Source organism: Artemia sp. Qi Xiang Cuo, chromosome 10 (genome assembly GCF_049724085.1).
Source record: "Artemia sp. Qi Xiang Cuo chromosome 10, ASM4972408v1, whole genome shotgun sequence".
NCBI classification, from domain to species: Eukaryota; Metazoa; Arthropoda; class Branchiopoda; order Anostraca; family Artemiidae; genus Artemia; species Artemia sp. Qi Xiang Cuo.
Window position 1 is genome coordinate 74427126 of NC_142803.1, and position 21529 is coordinate 74448654.

Below are 21529 nucleotides of genomic sequence, written 5' to 3' on the forward strand. Positions count from 1 at the left end.
TTTCTTTATTTTGTATCTCTGTCTGTATAAAAAAACTTGCAGATACTATATACATTACATTCTCTGCTGATGGTGTCTTAGGGAAGAAAATTAGGAATGCAGCTAGAAATATTAGTGAAAAAGATGCATGTTAAATAGAGAGGAGAAAGGGCTTGTACAAGAATTGTCTGAGTGATTTATCATATTAAAACAAGAGAAATGTAAGGAAAGTTGAGAAAATATTAAAATATGAACTAACAAGGCATGAAGTGGAGGCAATGGATAAAATTTCTAAGTATCTGGAAGATGCAGCTAGACCGCAAAATAGTAAAATATGGTATTGGTATGTTCATAAAATGAGAGGAGACAGTCAATCTGGACTCATCCCAATTAAAGATAGGAATGGGGCCACAATTAGTGATAAGGAGAGAGTTAAAAAAGAGAGGGGCAGAATATTCTGAGAATAGAGAAATGGGTAGAATATTTTGAGAATAGGTTTGTGGTAGCTAAACTGAGATAGGGAAAATATATAGAGAAATATGAAAGAGTTTGTGATACCTTGGATGGGAAGGAATATTTGTTTTGTGTGGAAGAATTAGTGACAGTACTAAAAGGATTAAAAAATAGTGAGGCCCTAGGTGGTGATATTTTAATAAAAGAGTTTCTTAAATATGGTTACTCTGAAGTTAGAGATAAGTTACTGAAGATTATGAACATAATTTTTGAAAAATGGGAAAGATTAGAATATTGGAAGCTACAGTGATGCCAGTGGTTAAATATGGTTCTGGAGCATGGGTGCTCTAAAAAGAGGATAAAGATTTGCTAGATATTTTCCAGAAAAATTGCCTACAGATTGTTCTGGGTACTTGGCTGACTGACTGTATTTCAAAGAGTAGGCTCTACAAGAAGCGTGGTTCAATCACGCTTTCTAGGGCTATAATAAAAGAAAGGTTTAGATTGCTTACTCTATTGGGCTGCACAGAAAGCAGGTTGTCTATAGTTGAAGTGGTAGGATATCATAAAGAAAGATTTAAGGGAGATGGGATCTTTGTGGGAGGGTGTAAAGAGGGGGCTTTGAATAGATTGGGATTGAGGAGGAGTCGGCGTATCTGTGTTGAACTCAAGCAGCTTGGTGCTCTGGTGAGTTGTTTGTTGTAGTGGTATTACATTCTCAGATTCAAAAGTATCAAATAGCTACTTTTCTGTCCACCATTTTAAAGCCAGTCTCAAAGTTTGTATAAAAAAATCAATTTCAATAGGGGGGGGGCTGGTCTACCATACTTTTTGGATTTGGGGGGGGAAGCTTTGTGTGACTATGTTGTCTACACTAGGGCAATCATTATAACCATGAGCTGGTTCGATTTTGCCTATAGATATCTCTTATCAGAATTAGATTCGTCTTCATAATCTTCTTTTTCATAAAAGGGAAGGCTCATGAACACCAAAGGCTGGTTCTTCCACCTCTTTATTACACTGGCCACTGTACACAGATATAAGCATGACCAATTAAAGAAAGAGGTAACTACACTTTAAGCAGCGGTATGATCACTATTAAATTCGTCAATTCTCTTGAATCTCAATGAATTACTTGAATGCCATTTCATCATAATAATTAAGGAGGTTAGAATGCAGGATTAAAACTGGCAATGAAAGAAGGCAGGTTTGCATTGACAATGGCAACTCTTTGTTTTTGACTGGTTGATCTTTTTGGTAGCACTTATAACCAGGCATTCTAATTTCCTTTGAGCAGGTATAGATCTGTCTCTTGTAAACAAATAATTCCAGCTTTATTATTAGTACCATAATGGAAAAGATCTGCAGGCTTATTCGAAGTGAAATAACAAGCTGGGCACTTAGTTAGAATTAATGACTCATTTTTCCTATCTCTTGAAAATGAGCTTGAAAAGTAATTTGTTGCAGTATCATTTGTTGTGTTTGCATTCAGTGCTTTGGGCACTGTTGGAACAAATCAGAAAACCCTGTTGTAGAAGTTTAAGTGTCTTTAAGTTTTCTAATTTTTTCATTGCTTACAGATAGTATTTGTTATTATTAAACACATGGACATTTTTCGCGGGAGAATTTCCTAAGGGGGGGCGGTGATTGTTTGGCAAATTTTTATTGGGAAGAAAAGTTTATGGGAATTATTTCCTTTCAGCAGGGATCAAATTGTCTGGCAAGATTTTTCCGCAAGAAAGACCGAAAAATGTCTGTATGTTTTCCAATAGCAACTACTATCTGTAAGCAATGGAAAAATTACAGAACTTAAAAAGGTACTTCAGCTTCTATTGTGGGGTTCTCTGATTTGTTTTTAGTTATAGATAGAGGGAGATATCTCAAAGGGTGCATATTAATACCAAAACATCCAAGCTCTCATAGAGTCTTCAGATAAATACCGAATTAGTGATAAGGGAGAGTCAATGAGAGGGTGGAGGTAGAAATTTATCTATAATTCCCTAGTAGTTCTATACCAAGAACTATCTTGTTGCTCAATGATGTTGGCTTTTTCACGTTTATTGTTTATATAAAACATAAAAATTTTTTGTTGTCAAGAAAATCGCAAAGTTGAGCAGTCTTTCTGCTTGTTTGTATGTTTTGAATAAATAAAGTCGGTGCTGGAGCTGTGTTGATATCAGTCTTTCATTTAATTTTTATAAATAAAGAATTTTGTCTATGGTGAGCGCACTAGCAGAGGGAACACAGACACATGGAGCCATCAACTTAGTTTTACGCAAAACAGAGAGAACAATGTCTTGAGCTGAAGACAAAATGACGGAAAGCATGTTGTAATTTGTTGGCTCATATGATTAAAAACCACTTTCAATCAATCTTATTAATTAATTTCTTTTTTTACTATTATATTTCATTGCCTATAAGAAAAACAAGCCTTTAGCCAGCGAAATGGGGTTCTTGTATGTCATCCCGCCATCTAAAAGTTGTAGTGCGTCGCAGAGGGTTTTGTTGCACCATCTACATTCAAACTGTTTAGTATTGATGATGCGGCTGTCGAAAAAAAAAACATATCCGTTTTGGGATTTGTCGGATTTTCAGCAAAAACTGAAATTTGTCCTGTAATTTTTTTTTTTTTTTTTTATGAAGAAGAATTTTCAAACTTGTAAAATTGGCGGTCTGTTATGTTAGCAATTTTTAAAATCCTCTACGCTAGATGGAGGAAGGGAAAACTTTTGAAGATTTGCACATGTGTTTTATATTATTAGTCTGATTTTGTGTACCTTGTTGTTCAAGGAGGGGGACTGTTATTTCCCTATTCAAGGTATTTCGCCATGCTGATTCCGATGGTACAATTTTAATTTTGATCTGACGCCATTTTAAAGGAGTTTTAGGTTTTTTTTTAATCACCATAAATTTCTTTTTGCAATAAACTTTTACTTTTAAGATGAACCGAAATAATAGTTACCATTCCTGAATCAGTGTTAGATGGCAATTTTTTTTCACTAGGTAGTTTTTCTCTAAACACGTTTTTTAACTTTAAGTTACGGTACTATGGGCTGTGGTTCCTGGCTTTTTAATAGCAGTAACGCTAAAAGAGAAAACGCTTGAGCGTACAACACCAGAAAAAAATGCGGGAAATTAAAAAAATGGAACATTATGTCATACTAACATTTATTTTTGAGTAGTTTAATAGACTTTGGGTGGTTGATAACTTGTCAGCTGCATCTGAAATGTTACAATTGGTAGAAGATCGCCTTGAGCATACTCGACACGATTTTCTGCTTGCATTTGAAGGTGAACTTGTTGCCAGAACAACCCTACCAGAGCCAGCACAATTCGCAAGCAGACTCACTTCGCTCACTAGTTCTGTTGTGGGATATCCCCTATTAGAAAGCAAGTTTTGAATATAACCATCATTTCATCGCAAATTCCTTTAATTTCCTTTGGTAATTAAGAAAATTATTAAATTTTTACCTATGAAACGCAATTTCGTTTTCAAGTGTCATAAACCCTAACGGCGCATGATATATGTTAGTGTGAGTATTTGGACACTAACTAGAGTAATAAGTTAGTGTTATTCTGCTGTTTTTTTTATCATTCATCAAGTTAGTCAGCTTTTCAAAAATTCACAATTTTGTTTTTAATCATTTGTTATCCTTTGTTTTGGTGTTAAGTGATATTCTATTTATAAGAATCGGTGAAGGAAAGTCTGAATATTCGGCCTGGAGATGTGAAATTGTGAAAGCGAGGAGCAAGTTTTGAGAAAAACTATAGTTCTGGATATCGAATTTAAAGATGGCTGAAACTGTATCCTATATAGGTAACAGCAAACCTAGTTTTTTTAGTAGCTTAAAGACTTGGTCACTATTGGACTGTTTGAGCAGCTTCTATGGTAAAAAATATAGGACTGCTCGAGCCTCAGCTAAGGTAAAAAGAATGTAGTGTAGTAGACTGTTAGGACAGCAGCGACAAGGCAGTCTTTATCGACTACTTGAATAAATAAGTTAGTCGGTATAGTGGTGTTTAGATTTTTCCATGGGCTTCCAAGAATTGTTCAATTATGGTTTCTTTCATGTTGACCGGAAGGCTAGGACGGGTACTGTTCCTTGGTTTGCTAACCTGGCTACTGAAATGCTTACCCAGTTTGATCCGTATTTCCGTGTTGGGAAGGTACTTAACTCCCTATTTTTGGCCATTGCTGACTTTATGGCCCCTAATTTTCCTATTAACGTCTGTGTTTGAATATTCTTATTTTTTTGCAGCTAATGATTAAAAGGCTCTGCCGAGGCGACACATTTAAATGCTGATTGCCCTCTATCAAGAGCAGAAGGAAACAGGAAAACCAATAAAGTCTGTATTCTGGAATAGAGTATTATCTGCTTTCTTAGAAGATGGTATACACTATTCTTCAGTACAATGCCAAATTAAAAGGAAAAATCTGAAAAGGCTGTACAGGGATCAAAAAGATAAGGCAGGAAAAATAGTGGAAGCAGGAAAATAGTGGAAAAAAGTGGAGCAGGAAAAATAGTTTGGGAAAATTATGAAAAGATGAAAGGGATGATGGCCACAAAGCCAGACGGCATTGATGCAGTGACTGCTTCGAGTAGGGGGGGGGTTGAGAATCCCTGCTAACTCTGCATCACAATTGAAATAAAACCGAGTGCTAGAAGCAGATGTAGATCCAGAGCCTAAGATCCAGAGCAAAGAACCAGAGCAAAGAAGAGGGCCAAAAACTGCCAAAAACAGATGGTTTTGAACAGCTCACAAAGCAGATGTAGATCCAGAGCCTAAGATCTAGAGCAAAGAATCAGAGCCTAAGAGGGCCAAAAACAGATGGTTTTGAACAGCTCACAAATGATGCGAATTTAGGGCATCAGGAATGTTTAAAATTTGAACAATAAGTTCATCAACAAAAAATGAAATACAAGTACGAATTACTTGAATTAAAGAAGAAGCACTTAAGACTGTGAAAATTTTTTTATAAAAAATTTAATATTTAGTTTTGTTAAATTTTACTTTTATGTATATGAGAATTTTATTTAAGTTTTTTTTTTTTTTTAGAAGGGCTAAGGAAATTGAAAAAAAGGAATCTAAGAAACAGTTAGGGAGGTAGATAGTAGTTAGAGTAGTTAGGAAGGGTGATACTTCACAGGCTGTATTTTAATGCCAAATCATCCCAGTTATCATTAAACCACCAGAAAAGTACAAAATTTATTCGAAGAGAGAGACGAGGGGAGGTTGAGGTAGAAATCGATGTATAATCATCTGGTCCGTAACCAGGATGCTTTTGGGGGGGGGGGGCCCCCAAAAGAAATTATAGAAACGCATCAAAAACGGGAAATTGATATCTCCTTATGATTTCTGGGAATATTTCGGGTCTACGCTGTTATTATGAAAGGAATTTTCTTCAAATAAATTTTAAAAGAAAATGCAACTTTACTCTTGATTAATATTTAGATGATTATACAATTGGCTACGCTAACAAATGTTTAAACACAGAAAGTAACATACTAATCAGTAAAAACGGTAATTATTTATTTAATAATTATAAAAGTCTTGCAATGCGGTCCCTTTTTGTTCTACCAGCGGCTGTGGAATTAGAGATATTATTCTCTGATTTAATTGTAGCTGCTTCGCCTGAGCTCAGCTCTTCTGAATCTTCAAAATGGAGATCATTCTCGTCAATGCAAAAGTTATGCAAGGCCTATGCTGCAATTACTGATTTGCAAATATATGGAAGGTCAGGGGAATCAAAAGACTTAAGTCTTCTAAAAGGACTTTTTAACTGTCCAATCACCATTTCAACAAACATTCTTGTAGAAGACAGTTTAAAGTTGTACCTAATCTGACATTCAGTTAGGTTACCCGTATCTCTGTATGGTGTAAGTAACTGGTCAGAAAGTGGGTACGGTGCATCGCCGATTAAATGGCTATCATCAGGAAAAAATAAAGAATTGTTTTGTAGATCAGTGCCAATTTCTGAAAACCAAAAAACACGGGCATCATGCATTGATCCTGGCTGCCCTACATAACAGTCCGGAAATTTCAGGTTATGTTGGCACACAACCTGCAATTGCAGAGAGTGAAACCCCTTTCTGTTGATGTATGTTCCTGGAGAATGTCGAGGGGCTGTGATTGGGATATGTGTTCCATCTATAGCACCAAGAACTCCTGGAAAGCCAGTAGTTGAACTATTAGCAGACATTATATTTTGTGCTTCAGTAGCCCCAGCCACTTTATTGTTGTTGATGCCAATTCGAGAATGCCGTCAATAGTGCGTCTTAATATTCGGCACACTGTTAACATAGACACACCAAAACGACATCCAACAGACCTGTAGTACTCTGTGGTTGCCAGAGTTCATACAGTTATGAGGAGCATCTTGTCTGGTGATGTTGGTCTTGCCTAATCCTCTAGGTCTACCTTAATTTTTTTAAGAGAAGATCGAAAGTACTTCTATGAAGTCTGCAATAAGCTTTAAAATCATAATCCGCCATTCTCTCTAGGACTGTTTCTGCATATCCTGCTACCTTTGGCACATTTTGTCTCGGTTTGGTTGGTGTTGAAGCTCTTGCCTAAAAAGAAAAAAAATATTTTTATTAGGAAGTATTTTGAAGCCACGGATAAGCCTTGACTATGAAACCAAGAAGATAGTATTTCTTGAATTTTTGATTTGACCATTGTTATGAAGAAAAACCTTTTTGTTGTGAAACCGAGCTGGAAAAATTCCAACTGGTATAAAAGTAAATAAGATTTAAAAAGGATTTTTATATTTATTTACTTTTATAAATAGGACTTAACAAGGATCTCACAAAGTACCATGTGGTACGCAAAAAGTACAGTTTGGGTTTGCTGTCCCATTCTTCAAAATGAACATTTCAAAAAAGGACTATATCGATCTTCTCTGTTTTTTCCCAAAAGTTATCTGATCAAAATTTTGAGACAGCTATTTTGTTCAGTATAGTTGAAAGAGCAAATAACTATGTCTTTAGGTGTAAAATAACCCCCCATAGTCCGTCAGAAGAGGCCTGTAAGTTATGAAATTTGCCCTTTGCTTACCCATAGTATTTGTTATTGGGAAGTATCAGACATTCTTTGGGACCGGGAGCGGGGGGAGGGAGGTAGTGCTTAGGGTGGATTTATTTAGGGTGAATTTTCTTTGGAGAGGAAATTTCCGGGATTTTAATTTTTTAGGGGAAATACTGCACGGGGGGGGGGTGTCATAAGTACTAAACAAAATTCTTTTTAATTGTCTTACATTTTCTTTGCCAAATTTTAAATGTGGGGATGTTCTTGGGAACTATCCAAGGGCTATTTTCCGTGTGTTTTGATTTCCGAGAAATAATTTCCACGGAATGGGGTATTTCTGGAGTTATCGAGAAACAAATTAAAGATTAAAGTCTTATCCAAATGAAAGAGCGCTAAGGAGAATTTTTCAGCCTGAATCGTCCTCAAGCAATTACGTATTGGGAGGCTGAGTCAGATTTACCGGCATCATTTCAAAACCAATCACAAATTACTTTGAGTTAAAAAAAAACTTGTGCTTTAGTTAGTCACGGAAAAAAATCTGATCTTCATCGTTATTTAACGGTCAACTATCACGCAACTAGCCTCCTTCCCATATCCCTTATTCTCCTGAAGACATCCGAATGAAATAATAAGAAAGCCATTTGATCCATGCTAAAAAAAAACTTAAGAAAGGAAAAAATGTGAAGTTAATATTTAATCTCTCTCGATTTCTAGGAATATTTCTGGGCAACAGTGTTATTATGGAAGTAAAGAGTAATATTAGGCCCTAAAATGAGCAGAGTTTATTCTGTAAAGGAGGGAGACTCCCCCTTTCTAACCCCAATCTCCACCTCACGATCACAGTAACTTCGGAGGGTGCCCATTACTTCAGAAATTGACTGCTCTGTTTTTTTTTAGAAGTCGAAATTGATTGAGGACCAACCAACCGCGACAGGGGACAGGGATGAAGTCGTTTTTCGGGGAGTGGACGATGGCTCTCATTGATTTATACACAAATTTTGGTAACTACCTAGCAGTGTAGTGGTGTAATGAGTTTATGACCAGGAATTGTGATAAAACCCATTTGAACTATCTAAGAGTAAATAGTAATCAACGATAATATAATGAAACAGTATCGCAACAACAGCAGCAGAAAAGAAATTAAAACATAATCAGCAAGATGCTAAACTAGAATCTTCCCCCAACGCATGAGTAGTAAGCTATCTAGTACTTTCACCAGTGATTGCGTAATATGCCTTACCACGGGCCAGGCATCTATATATTTGAATCCTACGCCTAAGGCATAGATATGTGTGTGTCTTTTAGAAGATTTGGGGTTACCAGGGTCCTTTGCCTGCCAAGAGGAACGAGTATAACTTGATTGGTGATTAGGATTTGAATATTTTTTTGGTTAAATCCGTGGTCATTCATCTGTAAGTTGATTAGTAGGTTTTTTTTTTTTAAACTTGGCTAATAGGTTTTTAAACCTATTACTACAAACCCTACATGCATTCCATTTTTGGAACTAGGAGCGTGACGTTTGTGTGATGCTATCAGACTGGTTTCGTTTCATGGATTCATTAATAGAAGGACTAATGATTTTTGAAAAGGGTAATTACTTCTTGAGTTTAAGAGATTTTCGAATTTTTTTTTGCGAAAAGATATTTGCGTAAAGGTATTGCGAAGGTTAAGAATGCCTCACGGATAATTAAAGAATGAGATGCTTGCATCAACGATACAAAGAATAGGCTCAGATACTTAATAGATTTGACGTTTACAAGAAACATTGCTAGAAAGTATTCAATACCTTAATTGAAAAGTAACTATAAAATGACTTTGTGACTTGACCTAGCTTGACCTCGCTGATGAGGTCTTTACAATACATAAGTAAATTTTTAAAAATATGTTAAAATTAAACAGCAAGTGTTGAAATATGGGTGGAGGGTGCTGAGGTGCTTGACGGGGGGAGGGGAACGAGGGTTCAGTTCATGGGGATACAGGTGCCCGGGGGGTTTCGGTTATTCACGGGTTCAGTTACAAGGGGGGTTCAGTTGCACGGGGGGTATCCCTTTTTTCGAAAATCGGGCTCCCTGTTTTCAAAATCCCTTTTTCTTCTGAGGCTTGGAGCATTTGGTGGCTAGATATTAAACGTAATGAAATTTATATAATTGCAATCTGCATAAAAACCCAAGTCCTGTTAAGTGTTAACAAAAGTCAATTTTTAACCTTTGGTTATAACTATAAATCTTGCTATCGTGTCTGTTTGAACTTTCTGTGCGAATCAGGGGTTACTATTTAGTTTAAATTATTCTAGGAGGAATTGAGTTTTTTGAATGGTCTGGAAAAATTGTCCTAGATAAATATTCTTGTAAACATATGACTAAGAAACGCTTCACTATAAATAAGGCTATCGTGTTTTTCCGAAATTTTTAGTGCGGTTGGTAACTATTTAGTTTAAATAATTATAGGAGGAATTGAGTTTTATGGATGGTATGGAAAAATGGTACTTGTTATATATTCGGGTAAACATACGACTAAGAAAAGCTTCACTATAAATAAGGCTATCGTGTATTTCCGAACTTTCTAGGGCGGTGGTAACTATTTAGTTTAAATAATTCTAGGCGGAATTGAGTCTTATGGATGGTATGTTAAAATGGTACTTGTTAAATATTCGGGTAAACATACGACTAAGAAACGCTTCACTATAAACAAGGCTATCGTGTTTTTCCGAAATTTCTAGGGCGGTTGTATCTATTTAGTTTAAATAATTCTAGTAGGCATTGATTTTTTTTGGTGGTGTTGAAAAATTGTACGTGTTAAATATTCAGGTACTCATGTGACTAAGACAATCTTCACTGTAAATAAGGCTATCGTGTTTTTCCGAACTTTCTAGGGGCGGGGGTAACTATTTAGTTTAAATAATTCTAGGAGGAATTGAGTTTTATGGAGGGTATGAAAAAATGGTACTTGTTAAATATTCTGGTAAACATACGACTAAGAAACGCTTCACTATAAATAAGGCAATCGTGTTTTTCAGAACTTTATAGGGCGGTGGTAAGTATTTAGTTTAATTTTTTATAGGAGGAATTGATTTTTATGGATGGTGTGGAAAAATGGTACTTGTTAAATATTCGGGTAAACATACAACTAAGAAGCACTTCATTATAAATAAGGCTATTGTGTTTTTCTAAACTTTCTAGGGCGAGGGTAAGTATTTAGTTTAAATAATTCTAGGAGGAATTGATTTTTTGTGGTTGGTGTGGAAAAATGGTACTTGTTAAATATTCGGGTAAACATACGACTAAGAAACGCTTCACTATAAATAAGGCTATTGTGTTTTTCTGAACTTTCTAGGGTGGTGGTAACTATTTAGTTTAAATAACTCTAGGAGGAATTGAGTTTTATGGATGGTTTGGAAAAATGGTACTTGTTAAATATTCGGGTAAAAATACGACTAAGAAACACTTGACTATAAATAAGGCAATCGTATTTTTCCGAACTTTCTAGGGCGGGGGTAACTATTTAGTTTAAATAATTCTAGGAGGAATTGAGTTTTATGGATGGTATAGAAAAATGGTACTTGTTAAATATTCGGGTAAACATACGACTAAGAAACGCTTTACTATAAATAAGGCTATCGTGTTTTTCCGATTTTTCTAGGGCGGTTGTAACTATTTAGTTTAAATAATTCTAGGAGGAAGTGAGTTTTGTGGCTGATTTTGAATAATGGTACTTGTTACATCTTAGGGTAAACATACAACTATGAAACACTTCACTATAAATAAGTCTCGTGGTTTTTTCTGAACTTTCTAGATTGGGGGTAACCATATAGTTTAAATAATTCTAGGGGGACGTGAGTTATTGGGATGGTTTTGAAAATTGGTACTTGTTAAATATTTGGGTATACATACGACCAAGACACACTTCGCTATAAATTAGGCGATTGTGTTTTTCTGAACTTTATAGGGCGTAGGTAAATATTTAGTTTAAATTATTCTAGGAGGAATTGAGTTTTATAGATGGTTTTGAAAAATGCTACTTTTTAAATATTAAGGTAAACATACGACTAAGAAAGGCTTCACTATAAATAAGTCAATCGTGTTTTTCATACCTTTATAGGGCTGATGTAAATATTGAGTTTTAATAATTCTAGGAGGACTTGAGTTTTCTGGATGGTAGAGAAAAATGGTACTTGTTAGCTATTCGGGTAAGCATACGACTAAGAAACTCTTCACTATAAATAAGACAATTGTTTTTTTCCGAACTTTGTTGGGAGGTTGTATGTATTTAGTTTAAATATTTCTAGGAGGAATTGATTTTTGTGACTGGTAAGAAAAAATGCCAATGATGAGGTGGGGGTAAATATTTGGTTGAAATAATTCTAGGAGAAATTCAGGATTGGGGCTGGTGTTGAAAAGTGGTACGTGTTGAATATTTGAGTAGATATACGACTATGAAACGCTTCACTATAAATAAGGCTATTGTGTTTTTCTTTACGCGCCTACTTAGGTAATAATAGACTATTTAATATTTTTCTAATGTATATATTTTTCTTAAGAAATTCCCACCGGAGGTTTTATAACTCCTCCCTACAATGAATTCAGATGGTTTTAGGACTCATTTCCCTATTCATAGCTCCATTCAGCCTTTGAGCGAAGGTTTAAAAGTTTGATGAAGTATTTCTCTACCCAACAAGTGCATTAATAGCCTCCAAGATGATAGGACTGTATGACACCGAATTTATCGGATTAAAAAAAAAATCTTGCGGTGTTATATTTGAATGTTCTTTTTTATTATTGTCTATGGATATCGAAGAAATTGACTGATATCATTGGATAGTGAACTATAATCGGTTTGAGTATAATAAATGCTTGTGCAGTACTACATTACGTTATATAAACAGACTTGGATTCTATGATAGAGTGATTACACCGCTTACTAATGCTGGTCAGGAACTGAGAAATGTTCAGGAGGAAGTCAGTAAAATTTGCAGTTTTTTCGGGGTTGAAGCACTCTACGTAAAGGGCACTGTACCTACAGATAAAGTTTTAATTCAAAAGTGTGATCCTAGGATTCCAATTTTCAATATAGAAGAGTTTAAGTGTCCTAAATTTGAAGGAGGTTATCACCATCCTGAAGACAAGTTTAACCTCTTCGCAAAGTGTATACTTAAGAACAGACCTGATAATTATAAATCCATAATACCGTGTTAAAAAAAAAACTATTATATGGACTGTGAAAGTCTGTTATGTTAGTGTAATTGTTAAAGAAACTTAAATTTTTTAGTTAAATTGGTGGTGTTGTATTTTTTTTTTTCTCAAAAAATAATTTATAATCTTGTTGGAAAACGAAACCTTTAAGCTATACCCGTATATAATAGATAGAATAGTTTATATATGTTACTTGAATTAGTAATGAATATTAATTAATTAAAAATAGACTTATTGAATTCACTTTCTTGACACAATACAGATATTTAATTAAAGAGATCATAATAAAATCGCAAGTAACTAATAAGGTCCTTATTGCTTTCACCTATTGGATACACAATACTGAAATTTCATTCAAGAAATTACGAAGGAATTCTAAATAGATAACATACTCATTCTTGAAGTCACCTCTTGTATACACAATGCAGAAATTTCATTTAAGAAATTATCAAAAAATTGTAAGTAAGTAGCAAATTCTTGCTTTAATTTACCTCCTGGATAAATAAAAAAAGACATTTCATTCAAGAAATTATGACGAAATTATAAGCAAGCAACAAACTCTTTCTTGAAGTTACCTCATGGATACACAATGCAGAAATTTCATTTAAGAAATTATCAAAAATTGTAAGTATGTAGCAAATTCTTTTAAAAATATGTTAATACGTTTAAGCAATAAAAATCTTTAAGCTTAACCCATGTAAGTAGTAATAGCTTTCTTGAATTCACTTCCTGCACACAATACAGATATTTACTTCAAGCAATCATAATAAAATCACAAGTAAGTAATAAAATGTTTATTTTTTTCATCTATTGGACACACAATACTGATATTTCATTCAAAACGTTATGAAAGACTTGTAAATAGGTAACTCACTCATTCTTGAGGTCACGTCTTGTTTAAACAATGCAAAAATTTAATTTAAGAAATTATAGAAAATTTTAAGTAAGTAGCAAAATCTTTCTTTAATTCGCCTCCAATGAAAAAATTTTTAAGTAAGTAACACATTCTTTCTTGAAGTCACCTCACGGATACACAATACAGAAATTTCATTAAAGAAATTATGAAAAAATTGTAAGTAAGTAGCAAATTCTTTCTTGAATTCACCTGCTGGATAAACAAAAAATCAGGAACTGAGAAATGTTCAGGAGGAAGTCAGTGAAATTTGCAGCTTTTTCGGGGTTGAAGCACTCTACGTAAAGGGCAATGTACCTACAGATAAAGTTTTAATTCAAAAGTGTGATCCTAGGATTCCACTTTTCAATCTAGAAGAGTTTAAGTGTCCTACATTTGAAGGGGGGTTATCACCGTCCTGAAGACAAGTTTAGGTTCTTCGCACAGTGGATACCTAATAACATAGCTGATCGTGATAAATCCATAAGACATGGAAAAAACTATTCTAATGCCATCTTTTGTGGATGTTTAATATTGAACTCTCATTACTATTTTTATGTAAACAGTTGTTGTTGTGTTTTTTTTTCTCAAAAAAAAAAAAAATCTGTTAAAAAGATTAAGAAATAAATATATTTAAGCTTAACTCGTCTTTATGATTTAGAATAGTTATATTTTTTTCATTAAATTGTGAAGAAATTATAAGTAACAATCACTTTCTTGAATTTACTTCCTGGAAACGATACAGATATGTAATTCGAGAAATCATGATAAAATCGCAAGTTAGTAATAAACTCTTTAATGTTTTGATATTTAATTCGAGAGATCTCATGAGTTGAATTCAAAAAAGAATTTGCTACTTACAATACTTTGATTTTGTCAATGCTATCCCACGTACCTGTCAATAGATGACGATAGAGAATTTATTCATTATTATACCTAGATTTTCACTATGTTAACATATCTATCCAATATATGATGTGTGTAAATCCTTTTCTTAAATCTCCAATGTTTTAATATACATTCTAAACGTTCGATATGCTAGCGTACTCTAAAAATAATGAACATATAACAATGTAAGTTATACTATATTTTTAATGAAATAATTTCATGTAGAATTGAACAACTTTGGACATTTTGAATCTGTTCCATAAAATGGTTCTCCATTAACTCTCTTGATAGTATAGCTGTTGTCTTCTCTTAGTTCATAATCAGTAGAATATTCATTATTCCATTTTGACTCAAAAACAATTTTTTTCTATAAGTGTGTCATCGACAGGGTCAATATGCTTTTTGTCTTTGGTATTATTTGATTCATTGACTGTTTGATCAATGGCAGTAATGTTTGTTGGTACTTTGTTTGTCATCGATTGATCTTTATATTCCTTGGTGATATTTTCTGCCAATGCCCTTTTTATTTTTCTAGCAATTTCAATGTCTATTATCACACTATTTTTACACAGGTAACAGTTCCGGCACGTAGACAGAATATGGTTTATGATATTAGTAGAAGAGTAGGCCTTTCTTTTCGTCTTTGCTTTCGTTTGAATGCTAATACCCGAAAGCTGACGATATGGTCTAACACTGGGTAATATGTTACCACAAGCACTAGCAAGAAGATACCCCTCTTTATCAAATATTATTTTTATGTTGGCATTCTCTTTGAGTGTAATTATCTCTGGAGATCTCAATCTCACATATCCGCCATCATAAGAGTTGAATTTTTTTTGGTATTCCAAAGATATTCATATCCTTACTATCTTGACAACGCATACATACGATTCCAATAATACTACCACTTGTACTTATTTCATAGTTTAAACACTTCTCCTTGTCAGCATTCAGTGCTACAATAACACTCTCATGTGAAAACATTTTCTTAAAATACTTCATATTCACTTTTTTAGAGATATTAGTTATGTGTTTATCGTTCCACTGTGTAAAAAATACTGATTTAATACATGCAATAAACTAGGTAGTGTCGATAACCGGCCATAGAGCAGTCTTTGTGGGAAGAGTCATATCGTAACTCCGTGACTTGCATATATACAAGTCATTCAGATACTATGAAACTATTCGTAAGAAACGTGATTAAACACGTTTTGAAACTACATGCTATTTGCTTGCCTTTCCTTGGCACCTTTCCAAACGAGCGGGGATTCCCCACTGGTTCCTACACATTGCAAAAAGTGAGCAATACGAAAACTCCACGTTTTCAACCAGACTGGTTTTTAGACAACACCTTTTTAGGGACCAATCAGAGACAGCGGAGGCTCAATATACATAACCATGCAAAGTCGACATAGCTTTATTTCATTTTTTAAGGTTAATTTAGACTAGGTTACGTGCGCGCACGTAACCTCGTCTAAATTAACCTTAAAAAATGAAATAAAGCTCCTAGAATTATTTACACTAAAAAGTTATCCTCGCCCTAGAAAGTTCAGAAAACACAATAGCCTTATTTATAGTGAAGCGTTTCTTAGTCGTATGTTTACTCCGAATCATTTAACAAGTACCATTTTTCCACACCAGCCACAAAAATCAATTCCTCCTAGAATTATTTAAACTAAATACATACACCCGCCCTAGAAATTTCAGAAAAACACGATTGCCTTATTTATAGTGAAGCGCTTCTTAGTCGTATGTTTACCTGAAAATTTAACAAGTACCATTGTTCCATACCACCCATAAAACTCAATTCCTCATAGAATTATTTAAACTAAATAGTTACCCACGCCCTAGAAAGTTCGGAAAAACACGATAGTCTTATTTATAGTGAAGCGTTTCTTAGTCGTATGTGTACCCGAATATTTATCAAGTACCATTTTTCCATACAATCCAAAAAACTCAAGTCCTCATAGAAGTATTTAAACTAAATAGTTACCCCCGCCCTAGAAAGTTCGGAAAAACACGATAGCCTTATTTATAGTGAAGCTTTTCTTAGTAGTATGTTTACCCGAATATTTAACAAGTACCATTTTTCCATACTATCCATAAAACTTAATTCCTCCTAGAATTAATTAAACTAAATAGTTACCCCCGCCCCTAGAAAGTTCGGAAAAACACTATAGCCTTATGTATAGTGAAGAGTTTCTTAGTCCTATGTTTACCCGAATATTTAACAAGTCCCATTTTTCCATACCATCCATAAGACTCAATTCCTCCTAGAATTATTTAAACTAAATAGTTACGAGTGCCCTAGAAAGTTCGGAAAAACACGATAGCCTTATTTATAGTGAAGAGTTTCTTAGTCTTATGTTTACCCGAGTATATAACAAGTAACATTTTTCCATACCATCCATAAAACTAAATTCCTCCTAGTATTATTTAAACTAAATACTTACCCCCGCCCTAGAAAGTTCTGAAAAACATGATAGCCTTATTTAGAGTGAAGCGTTTCTTAGTTGTATGTTTACCCGAATATTTAACAAGTACCATTTCTCCATACCCTCCACAAAACTCAATTCCTCTTAGAATTATTTAAACTAAATAGTTACCCCTGCCTCGCACAGAAAGTTCAGAAAGACACGATAGCCTTATTTATAGTTGTAACCAAAAGTCAAAAATAGAATTTTGATAACAATTGACAGGAATTGGGTTTTTTTGCAGATTTCAATTATATAAATTTCCTTACGTTTAATATCTAGCCACCAACTACTCCAGGCCTCAAAAGAAAAAGAGATTTTGATAACAGGGAGCCCGATTTTCGAGAAAAGGGGTACCCCCCGTGCCCGTGTATCCCCCTTTTCACTGGACCCGTGTATAACCGAACCCCCCCTGCAACTGTATCCCCTTTAACTGAAACCTCGTGCCCCTCACCCCTCCATGCAACCCATCCCCCTCAACACACTTTTCAGCCATTTCTTTTTAAATTGACAATATTTTTAAAACGTTACTTATGTATTATACAGACCTCATCGGCGAGGTAAAGCTAGGTCAAGTCACAATGTCATTCTATCGTTACTTTTCAATTAACTATTGAATACTTTCTAGCAATGTCTATTGTAAGCGTCAAATCTATTAGGTATCCGATCCTAGTATTTGTTTCTTTTATGATCTTCTCTAGTTCTTCACTTGCCCATGATGAATTCTTCCCATTTGCAAGACATGTACTAACATATCTTCTCGCAAAAAAAAAATTCGAACATCACTTGAACTAATAACGAACTTCCACTTTCAAAAGTACTTAGTCATTCTATTAATGAACCCGGTAAAAGAACAAAGATTGATATCAACACAAACACGACATGCTCCGAGTTCCAAAAATGGAATGCATGAAGGGTTTGCATTAATAGGTTTAAAAACCTATTAGCCAAGTTTAAAAAAAAAAAAACCTACTAATAACCTAACAGATGAATGACCACGGATTTAACCAAAAAAATATTCAAATCCTAATAACCAATAAAGTTATAATCGTTCCTCTTTGCAGGCAGAGGACCCTGGTAACCCCAAATCGTCTAAAGGACCTACATACATATCCATGCCTTAGGCGTAGGGTTCAAATATATAGATGCCTGGCCCGTGGTAAGGCATATTACGCAATAACTGGTGAAAGTACTAGATAGCTTACTACTCGCATGCTATATTACCTGGTATTTGTAACTTAAATTGTACAAAATAACAATTTTACACAATTGGCGTGGCACAACACTAATTGACAAATTTGACGGATGCAGGGGTTACATATGAAGTCAACCCAAAAGTCAAGATTTGATAAACGTTGCTAATAGTTTCTTTTCATGGAAATCAATTTGAATTTTATCATAAGAAAATCTGTAGCATACTCCTGAGGGACCCTCACCTCATTTTATCATGATGTTACATATTACCATGTGTTTCAACTGTAAGGAAGGATCGACATTGAATAATCCGTCGTCCCTAGTAAAAGTGTTATAAGGGTGGCTGGGATTTTGTTTTCACGGAGATCAATTTGAATTTTGTCATGAGGAAAAGAAACTTAAAAAACAACACAAAATATGTGAAATTGTTATCTACTCCCCTTATGATTTCAGGGAATATTTCTGGTCCACGCTGTTATTATGAATGTAAAGAGTAACATTAAACCAGTGAAGGATCTAAGGGACGAGAGAGCGCCTCCCCCCTAGCGTAGTCTAAAGTAGTGTAATTTACTTAATCCACTCAAGTTTACGATCATTAAATTTGCTCCTAACGCAATTTTATCGGATCAACCTGTCCCCCCCCCTAAGTAAATACAATCCCTGATGGAGTTTTGTTGATACCTGTCTTAAAATAAATTTGTCAGAATAAAATGGGTTCCGGTGATTTCCTCCCGAGAAAATCCCCCCTCATAATCTTCATAATTGTTTCGGGCTAAAATTACATTCGAATACACAACACGTGGAGTGCACGTGGCCAATGTTGTTATCCTCATACATATCCATAGCGTTCCATGTAACACGTGGCCGGATAAGTATTTGTTGTTATCTTTTGTTGTTATCCTGACAACACGTGTCAGGATAAGTTGGATAAGTTATGGAACGCAGTCTTAAAGAAGCTTAGAAGGGATTTTGAAAATAATTTGAGACGGAAATGACTGTCGTATTTAAATTCAGGATGAAGTTCTGGTGCTAGTGGTATTTTTTGTATCTATCTTAGTAGTGTGTTATTATAAACCTTAGGCCTATTAAATAGCCTAGGTAAAGATATAGAGTAGCTTTATTTCAGATGGTGACATGATAGAACAAAATAAGGAAAATTTTGGTGTTTTGGAAAATAATCCCCAGTTCTTCTGGGGATTAATTTATCCGACAACTACTTCGATACAAAGTGCCCTGCTCTAAAGGAAAAAAGTAATAAATAATATATTGTGCCAACATCGTTCTTATAGGCCCCCAGGGGATAACTTAAAACCCTTGCCCTGAGGGTTGTAGGGGAGTTTACTCCTCTTTACAGTAGTATCCATGCTATTGAAATGAAAGGGACAAGGAAAGGGACACGAAAACCCACGCCTAAGACACTATAGTTTGACATGCACATTTTAAAAGAGTTGGCAAACCTACAAAGTGGCCAAGCATGTTTTTAAACTAAAGTCAAGGTTATATAAGACAACCAGACTGTTTTTTTTTTGTTATTGATATGAATTGCACAAGAATGTGCAGCATAGCTTCACGTGGACATTTTAAAAAAAGAAGCTGGCAATCTATAAACTGGTCCAACATGATTTGAGAGTGTAGTCAAAATTATATAACTCAACCAGACTGTTTTTGAGGCAACATCCGTTTATCCATACTATTGAAATGAATTTCACAAGGAATTGCACAGGAAAACCTACGCCTGAGACACTACAGTTACACGTGGAAATTTTAAAAAGCGACTGGTTTTTCTGATTTTTTGAAAGATTGCCTTAACTCGAGAGTAGTTTGTTATTAAAAAATTGGATGCTACAATGAGAATTTTTTGATTGACATTTGCAAAAAGGGGTAAGGGATTTGCGGATTGGAGTGTAACTAGAGAGTAGTTTGTTATTAAAAAATTGGATGCTACAATCAGAATTGTTTGTTTGACATTTGCAAAAAGGGGTAAGTAATTTGCAAACCGGATTGTATGAAGGTGGAAAAAAAGAAAAAAAGGGTTAAACTGATTATCAGTTAAGGTAACCTCTCGGGGTTGTTAACTCAGGCAATTTGTTATAAATTTGAGATAACATCAATCTATGAAAATGGTTAATGATGATAGAATGACACGGTGAGTTGTCCTAGTCTCACCTCTCCAATGTGTTCTGTATAATACACAAGTTGTGTTTGAACAGTGTTGTCAGTTTAAAATAGGGTCCAACGTTATAGTATACTAAAAAGTTGATACTAAGAGAGATGTAGATGGCAAGAAAATAATTTTAATAAAGAAATTCAGAACAAACCGTAGAAATCCTTGCCAATCCAGTAGTAAGATGTATGTCAGTACGAACCATCAAGGATCGTAAGCACCAATGACCCTAACCAGCAGAGACATCAACCCCCCCAAGGTCCTCGATCCCCAAACTCGAAGGGTGCCCCCTCCCCTGCAACTTTTTGGCTCCCTCCCCCCATTTTTTTTTCTTTTTTCTTTTTTGGCGATTGACATTGTTTCTGATAACTAGTATCATTATTACGATCGTAGCTTTCAAATGGGAAACTTAAGTTCATTTTTGGATTGAAAATTTAAACTATTTCTGTAAAATCTGAGTTAATAAGGGTTTTTGACTATAAACTCTAGTTTTTTATAAGAAAATTATGGAAAATAAAATTCTCTTACTCAAATTTAAAACTTGAGTCAATTTATGGAACTCAAAATGAAACTATTTCCGTAAAATCTAAGTTAATAAGGATTTTTGAACGTAAACTATATTTTATTGTAAGAAAATTATGGAAAATAAAATTCTATGGTTAAAATGTGAAAATTAACTCTTTTATTGGATCTAAAAATAAACTATTTCCGTAAAATCTGAGCTAACTAGGGTTTTTGACCGTAAACTATAGTTTTTTGTAAGAAAATTATGGAAAATACAATTATCTGGTTCAAGTGTAAAACTTAAGTCCATTTCTGCATCATAAAATAAAACTATATCCGTAAAAATCTGCGCTAACAAGGGTTTTTGACTGTAAACTCTATTTTTTGTAAGAAAATTATGGAAAATACAATTCGTTGGCTCAAATGTGAAATTTGAGTCCATTTATGGATCGAAAAAAAAAACTTTTTCCATAATATATGAGCTAATTAGGGTTTTTGACCATAAACTCTAGTTTTTTGTAAGAAAATTATGGAAAATACAATTCTCTGCTTCAAATGTGAAACTTAAGTCCATTTTTGGATCGAAAAAATAAACTATTCCTGTAAAATCTGAGCTAATAAAGGTTTTTTTACCGTAAACTCTAGTTTTTTGTAAGAAAATTATGGAAAATACACTTCTCTGGTTCAAATGTGAAACTTAAGTCCATTTTTGGATCGAAAAATTAAACTATTTCTGTAAAATCTGAGCCAATAAGGGTTTTTTGAC

The 21529-nt window shown here is 34.3% G+C and overlaps 1 protein-coding gene and 1 pseudogene across 1 annotated transcript in view; one reads left to right on the forward strand and one right to left on the reverse strand.

The window, feature by feature from the left end:
- LOC148948156 (uncharacterized) overlaps positions 1–21529 on the forward strand; it is a 165059-nt gene that overhangs the window by 108959 nt on the left and 34571 nt on the right. The window lies entirely within an intron of this gene.
- LOC148948158 (uncharacterized) lies at positions 5975–6941 on the reverse strand (annotated as a pseudogene).